We start from the raw sequence: 14293 nt of genomic DNA, 5'->3' as shown, positions 1-14293 counted from the left end.
TACAGATATTTACATATTTAAACATTATTCACTAAGCCATGTATTCACTATGATACACTTAATCAGTCAGTTACACAATCAATTTTTCAAAAACAAATCATCCATTTAGACACTTATATACCCATTTATTCTTCCATCGACCATGAGATATACATATATAAAACATATTTAATTTTCAGAATAACACACATTCACTAGATGATGTCATCAGTGATGTCATCAGTGATGTCATTTGAGATGTCATCAGTGATGTCATGAGTGATGTCACTGACCATGTCATGAGTGATGTAATATGTGACGTCATCAGCAGTGCATTGCGGGCGCGCGAGTTATAGTTAGCTGAACTAACTATAACGGGGCAATTTCATTGGTTTTTTACGAGTAAAATGTCCAGCTAACTATAACATGTGTGAAACCTATGGTTTTTTCACTGAATTTCTAAGGTTTTTTAAATGCTAATTCCTAACTATAACGTGTGTGAAACCTATGGTTTTTTCAGTGAATTTCTAAGGTTTTTTAAATGCTAATTCCTAACTATAACGTGTGTGAAACCCATGGTTTTTTCAGTGAATTTGCAAGGTTTTTTAAATGCTATTTTTTTTTTATATTCTTCATTTTTTTCAAACATATTTTTATTTTAATTTTCTTATCTTTTATAAAGACTATGCTTTAATTTTTAAAATCCTTAAATATTTTTTTTATATATATTTTTTTAAAATAAACATGTAAAATTTATTTCCAGATTTTTTTTTTTTTTTTTTTATAGTACGCGTACCGTAAGCTCACGGTAAGCGTACGGTTTACGCAACGTCCGTAATCTATCTACGCTGCTTGCGTATAGTTACGCACTTTGCGTAGCCGCGCGTACTGCGCGCGGGACGCGTGCGCGCTTACGCAACACGCGCACGTTACGCGGAAGTGCCGGGAAATGACTGTTATGCGCATGTGTGCAAGCGCGTGTCTTTTTTACGCGCACGCGTACTTTTTGCCGTAAGCGCACCGTAAGCGTACCGTAAGCGTACGGTAGGTCATGTGATCTTGAAACACAACTTTTGATTGGTTGAAACTACTTTCAGTTCTAGAACTCTCCTACACCACACCCATTCCCCTCATTTCTGCTTGTGATCCCTTGGGAGAAGGAGCTGGTTTGTCTTTGGGATACGATGGCAGAACAGCAGAGCTCTTCTGAGAGTGAAGCTAGCACCAGCAGCACTGTCTTGAGGCAGAGAGCGAGGAAAGTAAAACCTTCTTATGTTTGGGATTATTTTACTTTTCCAGAAGGCCAGCAAAAGGTGAATGCACCCTTAGTTACTTGCAAGCTGTGTCAGCGTGTACTTTCTAGAGGTAATCCTAACAGGAAGTATTCCTTTGGGAATCACACCATGAAGAGACACCTCCAGGATGTACACAGAAGGACACATGGTCATCTTTTTGGAGGTAACTCTTCAGAAAGACGAGCCAGTACATCCACAGCAGCTCAGCCTGGACCATCACCTGCAGGGCTTACTCCTTCTTCTGCAGGTCAGGTGAGCCCTTCATCTGTGGGGGGAGAATCTCCTTTTGCTGGCCCTCTGGAAATGAACCCTCGATTTCGGAAGGTTGATATTCATTGCACATTTTGTAAAGCTCTAATTTGTTATAGGGAGACCAGTGTTTCCCTAGTGAATAACAAAATAGATCAGCACATTTGTAGCTTTGAATGATTTTCCCATGGTTCCTTTCCTCTGTCCCTGCATGAACACAACGGTTCTTTTAAGAGCCAACCTTATCTTTCATCTTTTTTTTACATTTTTTTTAAAAAACTTTTTTTTTTTTTTTACCGTACGCGTACGGTAAGCGTACCTTTTTTTTATTTTTTAAAAAAAACACTAAAAATCATTTTTCACATTACAAGGTCCTTGAAAGACTACAATTATTACTATTGACTTACCATACTCACTGAAAAAAATATTTATTCATTTGTTTTTTTAAAAAATAGTTTTTAAAATGGTTGTAGTTTACGAAAATTTTCTATATCGATCTGAAAAAAAAGAAAAAAGTATTAATATTTTTAAAACATTTTATAATACAGTACACATATTTACATTTTTTCCCAAAAAATATTTTTGCCTTATTTTTGCTGTTTTCAGAATATATTGCATTTCACTATAAATTGTGAAAGCAATTGCATTCATCATTTTACAGCGGGCAAAAAAAAATAACAATCTCAAAGATTGTATTAAAAAAGCCCAGAATCTCTTCTCACTTAAACTTATCATTACAGAAATGCATATTATTCTTAAAAAATGTCATCTAAAAACAATACTTTTTTCTTTAAAATACCGTCTGATATTTTTGTTTCAGAAGTACATTCACAATAATATATCTCAAATAACTCCAAAATACATCTGATTTTATTTCCTTTAGGCCAAATAGTATTTTTTATTCTTTCCCTGGAATAAATTTCCAAGGGAAAACCATTAAAATTCTAAAGTTTAATCTGTCCAGATCTCACCGATTCTCTGTAACATTTTGGTTCACGAAAATTTTTCGAATAATTTATTTAGTCCACAATAGAATTGCTTACTTTTCCACATGGCCAAATAGTAATTTTTGAAATTATTTTTGAAAAAATTTCCAGTGGCAGTCCAATAACATTCCAAAATTTAAAATGTGCAGAAGTTACCGATAATCTCTAAATTATTGGTTTTTCAAAATTGCATTAAAAATTTAAAAAGTCCACATTACAATTGGTTATCTTTCCTTTAGGCCAAATGATAATTTTAAAAATCTTTTTTCTACAAAATTGCAATGGTAATCCTGTAAAATGGTAAAATTATTTTGTCCAGATCTTGCCAAGTCTCTCTAAAATTTAGGTTTCAGGAAGATTAGATAGGAATTTGCTAAATCAAAAGGCAAACGTTGTTTGAAAATCAATTGGGAATCATTACACAGTGTCCATCCTTTTTCACATTTTAGATAAACTGTGTAATGTCCAGAAGTAACAGTAGGTCCATCATGGAAAATTATTGCAACAGTTACAAAAGTTTTTCCTGAAATTGATAATTGCTGTCCTGTAAACTTCTTTATTAAAGTATCCAATTTTGATCCATCAGCTCTACATCGTTGCATCATTAAAATTACATACTGTCCGTATTCCCTTAAAATTAATGTTGATAACATGTCAGAATTACACTCACCACATTTCATGCTATGATTAGCATCTTTAACTAAGTTTGCAAAAGTGACTGTTTTACTCTCTGGCAATGTCAAATAAATAAACCTTTCATTATCAACAATAGAACCACTTATATTATAACAATTATCACAACTATGTTCCCATTTATAAGAGAGACCAAAAAAAATGTCAATGGGAACTCCTTCTTCTTCCACTACCTGAAGAAAATACATCAAAAATTCGTGAGCATCTTGCTGTTCATTTTGAGAAAACTGTGTTCGTCCTGAACATACATCTAAAAGTTTTCTAATATCAGTAGCACTTTCTATTTGAGTTTTATCTTTACTCAGCTTTTGAAAAAGGAGACTGAGCTCTGAACAGAATCTTTTTCCCTGATTTATTATTATCTGCTCTTGCAAACTTTCCAGATAAAAAGCAACATTCAGCACTACATTTGCGTAGCAGTTGACACCAGAGCTATTTTCAAAATGACATCCTACAACCTGTTCTTCATTTTCCTTATTCTTTTTGCTTGCAATTACATCACTCCTCTTTTTTTTCCTCTTCTCTACATCTTCATTACAGATATTCTCATTTCTCCTTTTACGAGAAACTACACGTTTCTCCAACACAGGATACTGACCTAAATGAGGAGCATAGCTTCTTCTTAATCTATTATACTCCTTTACACAGTTTGTATCAGCACTAACTTTTGAGTCATCGAAGTCTATCATGAATAAACCTGATAATGTTTTGACTCGTGACAAAGCAACATATGCCATACCTTCTTTGAACACACTAGATCCAATGTTCACAAATGCACAATCTACAGTCAATCCTTGAGACTTGTGAATAGTTACAGCATATGCTAGAGAAAACGGAAACTGCTTCCTACGTACATATAAGTCTTTCACAAGCATGAAACGAACTGAACAACGACAAATGTCTTTAACTTCCTCTATCTGATCAAATTTTATTTTTAACCATTCAATTCCATCTTTTTTCTGATAATTAATAAAACCCACAACTCTTCCCATCGCTCCATTTACTAAGCCTTTTTCAACATCCAAATTTCTCCTTAAAAACACTCTACAGTTCATGCAAACATATAGATTTTTTTCTAATCCTGCTGTTTTGGAGATGTTCTTCTCTAGTGAGTCCAATTTATTTTTCAGTTTGCCTGTTACTGTGACAGTAATTCTTCCATCCTCAATTTTGTCCACTGCTTCCAATTTCATGATCTCTTCCTTTTCCAATTTCAAAAGCTCCTCATTGAATATTGAGCATTCACGTAGAGTTGGCATTAAGCAGATGACACTTTTGTTTTCTGCAATGTTCTTGTATATCTTCTCTGCAACTATTTCTTCCTTTGGAAATAAATTATGTAGCAGCCGAGTCTGTAATGCTTTTTTGCCAGCTTCTGTGAGTAGTCCAATCCTGATATCTTTCAGAATACTTCCATATTCTTCATCGTTTGCTTGCCTCATATTAGTTGTAAGTTCCTTGTACTCAAAGAAGGACCAAATATTTGTATTACCGATGCTTCCCAATGACTTCTTCGTGTCTTCATGTGTCACAGTATTAAACACTGGTTGTCCTTTAACCGGAGTAAGTTGCAAAAGATCCCCAAAAACGATGACGTGTTTTCCACCAAATAACACGTCATAGTCTGTCTTCAAAATTTGCTGCATTCTTAAATGCACAAAGGCAAGCATTAAGTTTGATACCATGCTCACCTCATCAATAATGAGAACTTGCATCTTCTTCAATACTCTTGAAACTTCCAAGCATGCTTCTCCAGTTAGCTTGTTGAATTGTATTTTGTTCTCATGCTCCACTGGTAACATTAGCAAACGATGTAAGGTGATTCCTTTTATGTTATATGCTGCTAACCCAGTTGGAGCAGTAACCACACAAGACAAAGTAGAATCTGTTTTTTGCTTTAGGTAGCTTCTGATGACTTTAATTAGGAAACTTTTTCCAGTGCCAGCTTGTCCGCTTACATACATCCTGATTGGATGAAATGATGTGCATGAGCACTCTTTTTTTTCATGTAGAAATCCGTGATCAATTTTGTTTTTGATCTCTTCATAAATTTGTTGCTGCTCTTGATTCAGTTGTCTTTCCAAATTTTCTAAGTCTATAAATGCTTCTTGAGCTTGATTCATAGCCGTTTCCACTTCATTCATGGCTATTGATGCTTCATTTTCAACGATTGGTTGTCCTAGGGGATCTTGACTGTATGTTCCTGAACTTTGGCTGTCCTGAGAACTGTCTCTAGCAATTTCTGCTGCAATTGTAGTTTCCTGTTCAATTTCTTCATTTAACATTTGCAGATAAGTTGAGAATGTACTGCATTGTATGCTGTCTTTGCAAGCATTAAAAGAATCTTCATAGCTCTGGAATTCTCCCAGTAGTTCATCCTCTGAACGCCATGGTTTAAACAACTGTAAAAGAGCCAAGTAGTAAAATTCTTTCTTGTCGGTAGTGTCGCAACTCAGCTTCCGGTGATTTATCAAACTTCCTTTGGTTTGCTTCACCAAACATCCTTCTTCACCAACGACTTTATATTTTCCATTATTGATGTCTTCTGCAGCTTTCCGTGAATAAATGTAGTTCTGCAGCACTTCATAGAGACACATGTTCTCCAGATGATGACTTCTCTTGGGATAATATGTGTCCAACATGTTTGTTTTCAATATATCTGTACTTTCAGGTTCGAACTGTGCCAAATATTCAATTTCTCCAACAGATTTCAGTACCCGATTTCTCATTGCTGCAAGGCCTAAACTTGCCCAAATTATTCTTCTTGACTTCGAGTAGAGACTTGCAGAAGATAATCTATCTGAACATTCGTAGGATCCAATTTCTCGATGCGATAACATCTTCAAACTGAAACTGTACAGCTTCTTACTGACAGTCTTCTCGTGAGAAATCTCTTCCCACATTTCCTTCAATTCTGTTTTTTCTGATTTCGTAATGTAAGACGTTACATATCGAGCAACAGCAATGGAATTGTCAGCAACATACTGTATATCCATGTTAGCGTTCCACATGGATAAAATGACTGGGTTGTAGTCATTTATATTTTTTGATTCTTCTTTTCTTTTAAGGTTGTAGGTATTCTTAGGTGATTTTCTTGTGATAGTATGTCTCACAGCTGACATAAAACTGTTGACTCTTCCATTTGTAAGAACAGGTCTAGGAAATCCAAATCGACATTTAGTGTAGTATTTTTCTTTGCTCTTGTATTTCCGTCGACAGTATTTTCCACACCGATGACTTTGGAAACGTAGAACTTGCTCCTTTAACTTGTACTCTTCTGTGCTTTTAGGTATAGCACATGTTGCATATTCTTCAATGTAAGATAACACTGCTTCATCAGTATCTGTTCCAAACTTTGGGGCATCCTTGATCCACAGCAGCATATGAATATGAGGAGCACCTCTTGCCTGGTACTCTTTTCTCCAAAAGAAATCCACTACTTCTCCAAGGGGTGGATTTTTTTTATTGCAGATGAAGGACATCATAGCCTCAAATCTATGATTGAAATATCTGCAAACATTAACCGGATCCAATGAGCACAGTTCTCCTGCTGTCTTGTATTCAATGTTTTCAATGTTTGAATTGGCCTCTCGTAGAAAATCCAGTAAATCATCCCAAGCGTACTCGGCGCAGCTTAGGGTAAGGAACCATGTTGGTGTTCCTAAATTGCGTAACATGCATTTTAGTTCACCATGGCGTCGGTACCAATATTCATTTGTCCCACGCTGACAAGCCATCAGATTGATCAGTTGTGTTTCCAAATGATCATCTCGGTGCTGCACTTTCTCCATAAAATCCTTAGCAGACACATTTTGTAAATGTACTCCACTTTTTAAAATGTGATTTACTGCATAAGACAGTGCAGACAAGTCGCTTTCAAATAAAAGATGGAACAAATAAGGGATACTTTGTCGAAATCTGGGATCTTCAGCATATAGTCTTGTAGTCCGATACTCAGAAGCTGGAATCTGTTCCGGACGTTCATCGTATCGTCCTCCTTTTCCTTTAGGAAACAGCTGGGGAAAACATCGAGCTTCCAAGCTCTCCTCCCATACACTCACGGGATTTCCTTTTGCTTTCTTCATCTGAAAGAGATCAATATTGTCTCCCATAACTTCTTTCGAATGGAGAGGATGTATGCTAAAATGTTCATAAATTTCTTCTTCCTTTGACTTGTCCACTTTTTCAATTTGTCCACTTGGTGTTTCTGTATCTCCTTGTAAATCTTCTTCTTCTTCTTCTTCTACTATATAAATTGATTCATACCATTTGTTATTTTTTTTCAAATACAAATTTGCTCTTTGTACTTTCCGCACATCTACCAGCTCCTGCCAAATCTTCTTATTCTTTGTAGGTACACCATTAACCAGAATAATTAATGGTTCAGTTTCCAAAGTATCCGCATCAATAGTTTCCATATTTTTTTTCAAATCCAAGGGCAAATACACCACTCTACCTTTTAAACCTCTCACTAAATCTGAAGGAGGTAATTTACCAGTTTTGGGCTCCATACGTACTATGGTCTGGAACGGATGAACACATTGAATGAGTATAGACTCATATGTATTTAATTCAGAAAGTTCAGCAGGAATAGCATCCAATTCTAAATTATTATGTACAGCTCTGGTCGGCATTCTATTTTCCTCTAACTTGTTGTAGCAGTATTTACAAATACGCTGATCTTCACCCAATTCAAAACAATTTTCAAGAAATATATATGTTGCAAAATCCATCCACTTATAATTATCTTCATTTTCACTCTTTCTGTAGAGATCAACATTCCTAGTTTGTTTTCTATAATGAGTTCTGCGGCAACAAATACAAGTAACATTTGGTCTTTCATTAGAGACTATTGCAAATTTTGTTATGTGATCATTAAATGTCTTACTTACACAAGGTTCTACATTCTCTTCCACTTCTGCCTCATTTACTGTGTCCTTCTCTGCACTGTTTTGTTCAGGACCAAAGTAACAAAACTGAATTTCATCAACAACCTTCTCTACATCTGATACCGTTCCTCGGAACAGAGCCCTATTCAATTCATTTAACTTTATTGCTGGACTTTTGGCAAAATACAACCGTCTCACAAACTTTCTCATTTCAGTATGATGAACAGCCAGCATCCTAAAATGATGGAAAACACTATTGCACACTTTTCTAGATAGACAAGCAAGAGAATGACCCTGCAAACCAGTATTCTCTCTCACTCTGCATGGATCCAGACTTTGAAGCACCTTAATCTTTTGTTTTACACTTTTTTTACTATATTCTCTTAGAAACTCTCGAAATCTGTCAATAGATTCCTGACGCACAGTGCAAATACTACTACAATTCCAAGTGTACACTGGGGCTTTAGGACGTCTCCCCATTGCCTCATCTGCCATCACTTGTACCTCATCTCTTGGAACCATTATCTCCTTCTCCATTATGCAACCATTTTTTACTTCGTATGAACGACCTCTGGTGTCAACTGCATGCAGCAAACCATTACTTTGAAAATAGCTCTCTTCATTAAAAAAAGGTTCACTACTTGAGCTATGCATCCACTTTCCTAAAAACACTTTACAAAAATTTGTTCTGTTCACTACTCTTTTGCTTTTGCTTTGTGATTTCAGTACATTAACCATTTTATCTAATGTACGCATCCTATTCAAAATTAATATGAATAGTTTCCTTTTTAATTCTAATGCCTTTGCTGCAATGGCTTCAATTTCTTTTTTTCTCTTATAATATTTAGCCTTTTGCTTATATTTCTTTATATCCTTTATCAAATTGGACATAACTCTTCTCTGAAACATTTTTCTACGTATCTCTTTAAATGCTGTTTTTCTGTTTATGTTAAACTTTTCAATTGCAGAAGGTATATTTGCATTAACTAAATCCTCAATTTTTTGCTGTTCTGTAGGTTTTGTTACATTTTTCCGAGAACAGACATTTTGTACATTTTTGTTTGTTTTCAATATTTTGTTTAGGAATTGTCTTTTTTGCTTACCAGAAGATTTTTTCTTTTTCCCAACATCAGCATCTTCTACTAACTTTGGTCCTCCAGTTGTCCTCAAATATAGTTTTTTTTTTAGCGTTTTTTGAACTCGAGATTTTGTAGGCATCTTAAATTTTGTTCACTGTTCTTCAGCAATACCTGCAAAAAAACTAAAAAAAAAATTCTTTATTGTATTTAAATATATTACTACATTTCTTTTCACAATAGTCACAAAACGAAATTTCTTTGCCAATTTGAATGCACACAAACTCCTCTTTTTTTTTGGGCAAGTGAAAATCTGTATAACAAACTGTCACATTATGAAACCAAGCTGTTTTTTTTTCAGACCACCACCGTGTGTATTCTCTGTGACTGCCTACACTCCAGCAGGGGCAACCAGCCTTAGTGATGCTGAATGTATTTGCATTACAGACTTAAACCTGAAAACCCCACTCGCTTCTAATTACTGTGCATGACTATACATGGCAAGCACATGGGTGTGTGCTAAACCTCTGCTTCTTCCCCCAAAAATTCGCTCCTCTTTTCCATCTACTGCAACTGTGAAATCACCAGAGCAAGACGCAATACATTTCTGCCTATAATTCTTCTATGCACACAGAGTCATGTTTTCACATTAGTGCCAAAACGAAATTTCTTTGCCAATTTGAAAGCACACTTACTGCTCTTTTTTTTTTCGGGCCAAGTGAAAATCTCTTTTTACACTTTGAAATCACTTTTACAGACTGACACATTCTGAAACCTTTTTTTTAAAATTTATTTAAATGCACATGTCCAAGCTGTTTTTTTTTCAGACCACCACCGTGTGTATTCTCTGTGACTGCCTACACTCCAGCAGGGGCAACCAGCCTTAGTGATGCTGAATGTATTTGCATTACAGACTTAAACCTGAAAACCCCACTCGCTTCTAATTACTGTGCATGACTATACATGGCAAGCACATGGGTGTGTGCTAAACCTCTGCTTCTTCCCCCAAAAATTCGCTCCTCTTTTCCATCTACTGCAACTGTGAAATCACCAGAGCAAGACGCAATACATTTCTGCCTATAATTCTTCTATGCACACAGAGTCATGTTTTCACATTAGTGCCAAAACGAAATTTCTTTGCCAATTTGAAAGCACACTTACTGCTCTTTTTTTTTCGGGGGCAAGTGTATATCTCTTTTTTCAATTTGAAATCACTTTTACAGACTGACACATTCTGAAACCTTTTTTTTTAAATTTATTTAAATGCACATGTCCAAGCAGTTTTTTTTTCAGACCACCACCGTGTGCATTCTCTGTGACTGCCTACACTCCAGCAGGGGCAACCAGCCTTAGTGATGCTGAATGTATTTGCATTACAGACTTAAACCTGAAAACCCCACTCGCTTCTAATTACTGTGCATGACTATACATGGCAAGCACATGGGTGTGTGCTAAACCTCTGCTTCTTCCCCCAAAAATTCGCTCCTCTTTTCCATCTACTGCAACTGTGAAATCACCAGAGCAAGACGCAATACATTTCTGCCTATAATTCTTCTATGCACACAGAGTCATGTTTTCACATTAGTGCCAAAACGAAATTTCTTTGCCAATTTGAAAGCACACTTACTGCTCTTTTTTTTTCGGGCCAAGTGAAAATCTCTTTTTACACTTTGAAATCACTTTTACAGACTGACACATTCTGAAACCTTTTTTTTTAAATTTATTTAAATGCACATGTCCAAGCTGGTTTTTTTTCAGACCACCACCGTGTGTATTCTCTGTGACTGCCTACACTCCAGCAGGGGCAACCAGCCTTAGTGATGCTGAATGTATTTGCATTACAGACTTAAACCTGAAAACCCCACTCGCTTCTAATTACTGTGCATGACTATACATGGCAAGCACATGGGTGTGTGCTAAACCTCTGCTTCTTCCCCCAAAAATTCGCTCCTCTTTTCCATCTACTGCAACTGTGAAATCACCAGAGCAAGACGCAATACATTTCTGCCTATAATTCTTCTATGCACACAGAGTCATGTTTTCACATTAGTGCCAAAACGAAATTTCTTTGCCAATTTGAAAGCACACTTACTGCTCTTTTTTTTTCGGGCCAAGTGAAAATCTCTTTTTACACTTTGAAATCACTTTTACAGACTGACACATTCTGAAACCTTTTTTTTAAATTTATTTAAATGCACATGTCCAAGCTGTTTTTTTTTCAGACCACCACCGTGTGTATTCTCTGTGACTGCCTACACTCCAGCAGGGGCAACCAGCCTTAGTGATGCTGAATGTATTTGCATTACAGACTTAAACCTGAAAACCCCACTCGCTTCTAATTACTGTGCATGACTATACATGGCAAGCACATGGGTGTGTGCTAAACCTCTGCTTCTTCCCCCAAAAATTCGCTCCTCTTTTCCATCTACTGCAACTGTGAAATCACCAGAGCAAGACGCAATACATTTCTGCCTATAATTCTTCTATGCACACACAGTCATGTTTTCACATTAGTGCCAAAACGAAATTTCTTTGCCAATTTGAAAGCACACTTACTGCTCTTTTTTTTTCGGGCCAAGTGAAAATCTCTTTTTACACTTTGAAATCACTTTTACAGACTGACACATTCTGAAACCTTTTTTTTAAAATTTATTTAAATGCACATGTCCAAGCTGTTTTTTTTTCAGACCACCACCGTGTGTATTCTCTGTGACTGCCTACACTCCAGCAGGGGCAACCAGCCTTAGTGATGCTGAATGTTTTTGCATTACAGACTTAAACCTGAAAACCCCACTCGCTTCTAATTACTGTGCATGACTATACATGGCAAGCACATGGGTGTGTGCTAAACCTCTGCTTCTTCCCCCAAAAATTCGCTCCTCTTTTCCATCTACTGCAACTGTGAAATCACCAGAGCAAGACGCAATACATTTCTGCCTATAATTCTTCTATGCACACAGAGTCATGTTTTCACATTAGTGCCAAAACGAAATTTCTTTGCCAATTTGAAAGCACACTTACTGCTCTTTTTTTTTCGGGCCAAGTGAAAATCTCTTTTTACACTTTGAAATCACTTTTACAGACTGACACATTCTGAAACCTTTTTTTTTAAATTTATTTAAATGCACATGTCCAAGCAGTTTTTTTTTCAGACCACCACCGTGTGCATTCTCTGTGACTGCCTACACTCCAGCAGGGGCAACCAGCCTTAGTGATGCTGAATGTATTTGCATTACAGACTTAAACCTGAAAACCCCACTCGCTTCTAATTACTGTGCATGACTATACATGGCAAGCACATGGGTGTGTGCTAAACCTCTGCTTCTTCCCCCAAAAATTCGCTCCTCTTTTCCATCTACTGCAACTGTGAAATCACCAGAGCAAGACGCAATACATTTCTGCCTATAATTCTTCTATGCACACACAGTCATGTTTTCACATTAGTGCCAAAACGAAATTTCTTTGCCAATTTGAAAGCACACTTACTGCTCTTTTTTTTTCGGGCCAAGTGAAAATCACTTTTTACAATTGGAAATCACTTTTACAGACTGACACATTATAAAACCACTTTTTTTGATTTATTTAAATGCACATGTCCAAGCTGTTTTTTTTTCAGACCACCACCGTGTGCATTCTCTGTGACTGCCTACACTCCAGCAGGGGCAACCAGCCTTAGTGATGCTGAATGTATTTGCATTACAGACTTAAACCTGAAAACCCCACTCGCTTCTAATTACTGTGCATGACTATACATGGCAAGCACATGGGTGTGTGCTAAACCTCTGCTTCTTCCCCCAAAAATTCGCTCCTCTTTTCCATCTACTGCAACTGTGAAATCACCAGAGCAAGACGCAATACATTTCTGCCTATAATTCTTCTATGCACACAGAGTCATGTTTTCACATTAGTCCCAAAACGAAATTTCTTTGCCAATTTGAAAGCACACTTACTGCTCTTTTTTTTTCGGGGGCAAGTGAAAATCTCTTTTTACACTTTGAAATCACTTTTACAGACTGACACATTCTGAAACCTTTTTTTTAAAATTTATTTAAATGCACATGTCCAAGCTGTTTTTTTTTCAGACCACCACCGTGTGTATTCTCTGTGACTGCCTACACTCCAGCAGGGGCAACCAGCCTTAGTGATGCTGAATGTATTTGCATTACAGACTTAAACCTGAAAACCCCACTCGCTTCTAATTACTGTGCATGACTATACATGGCAAGCACATGGGTGTGTGCTAAACCTCTGCTTCTTCCCCCAAATATTCGCTCCTCTTTTCCATCTACTGCAACTGTGAAATCACCAGAGCAAGACGCAATACATTTCTGCCTATAATTCTTCTATGCACACAGAGTCATGTTTTCACATTAGTGCCAAAACGAAATTTCTTTGCCAATTTGAAAGCACACTTACTGCTCTTTTTTTTTCGGGCCAAGTGAAAATCTCTTTTACAGACTGACACATTATGAATCCACCATGTGTAACTACAACAAAAACAATTCCCATTTCTATTATTCATTTCTTAAGTTACCACATACATCCCCTCTCAAACTGTAAACTCACCTTTAAAATTAGTTAGTTGTGAAAGAAATGTGTCACTCAAACAGCAGATTATCAGAGCCAGGATCTCTGTTCTGTACACCTCTCTCCTCTCAGCAGAACCAGATAATGGCAAACTTTCCCTCTATTTTTCCACACATATACATGTAAGTTTCAAATCTCAGTGCTTCCCCCTTTTTTTCAAATGTAATGACACATTTCTATTGGTTGAAAACCAACCCTTTTCCAAAAGTACCCTGCCCCCAACTTGACTTCTGCCTAGTACCCTTCCCCCAACTTGACTTCTGCCTGCTACCATAGCAACAGCTCATGGAACACTGCTGTGTGCAGTTAGGTCAGAAGTTCGACACACAATGTTTCAATTCCACAGAGCAAGAGTGCTTGACTTTTCAAACCTAACTGCAAATCCATAGTACTGTTCTTTGGTTACACATTTTTTTGTACCAATACAAAACATGCTTCTATTAATTTTCACATACAGCCTAGTTTTTTTTCTAGAATGGTATGAAACAGCCAATCAGTTCTTTTTGTTTTGTAAAAAATATGTATGCCTCCATTTCCAA

General features: G+C 36.6%; 1 long non-coding RNA gene across 1 annotated transcript; it reads right to left on the bottom strand.

Annotated features, from left to right (window-relative positions):
• Positions 1–1932: 1932 nt before the first annotated feature.
• LOC146805095 (uncharacterized) lies at positions 1933–13813 on the bottom strand. The gene is made up of 3 exons (XR_014967422.1): positions 13734–13813; positions 9195–9352; positions 1933–2020 (listed from the first exon to the last, which is right to left on the bottom strand). It is a non-coding gene; the product is annotated as an uncharacterized LOC146805095 (long non-coding RNA).
• Positions 13814–14293: the final 480 nt, after the last annotated feature.

This window comes from Triturus cristatus, chromosome 8, assembly GCF_964204655.1.
Source record: "Triturus cristatus chromosome 8, aTriCri1.1, whole genome shotgun sequence".
NCBI lineage: Eukaryota > Metazoa > Chordata > Amphibia > Caudata > Salamandridae > Triturus > Triturus cristatus.
This window is presented reverse-complemented; position numbering and strand designations above follow the sequence as displayed.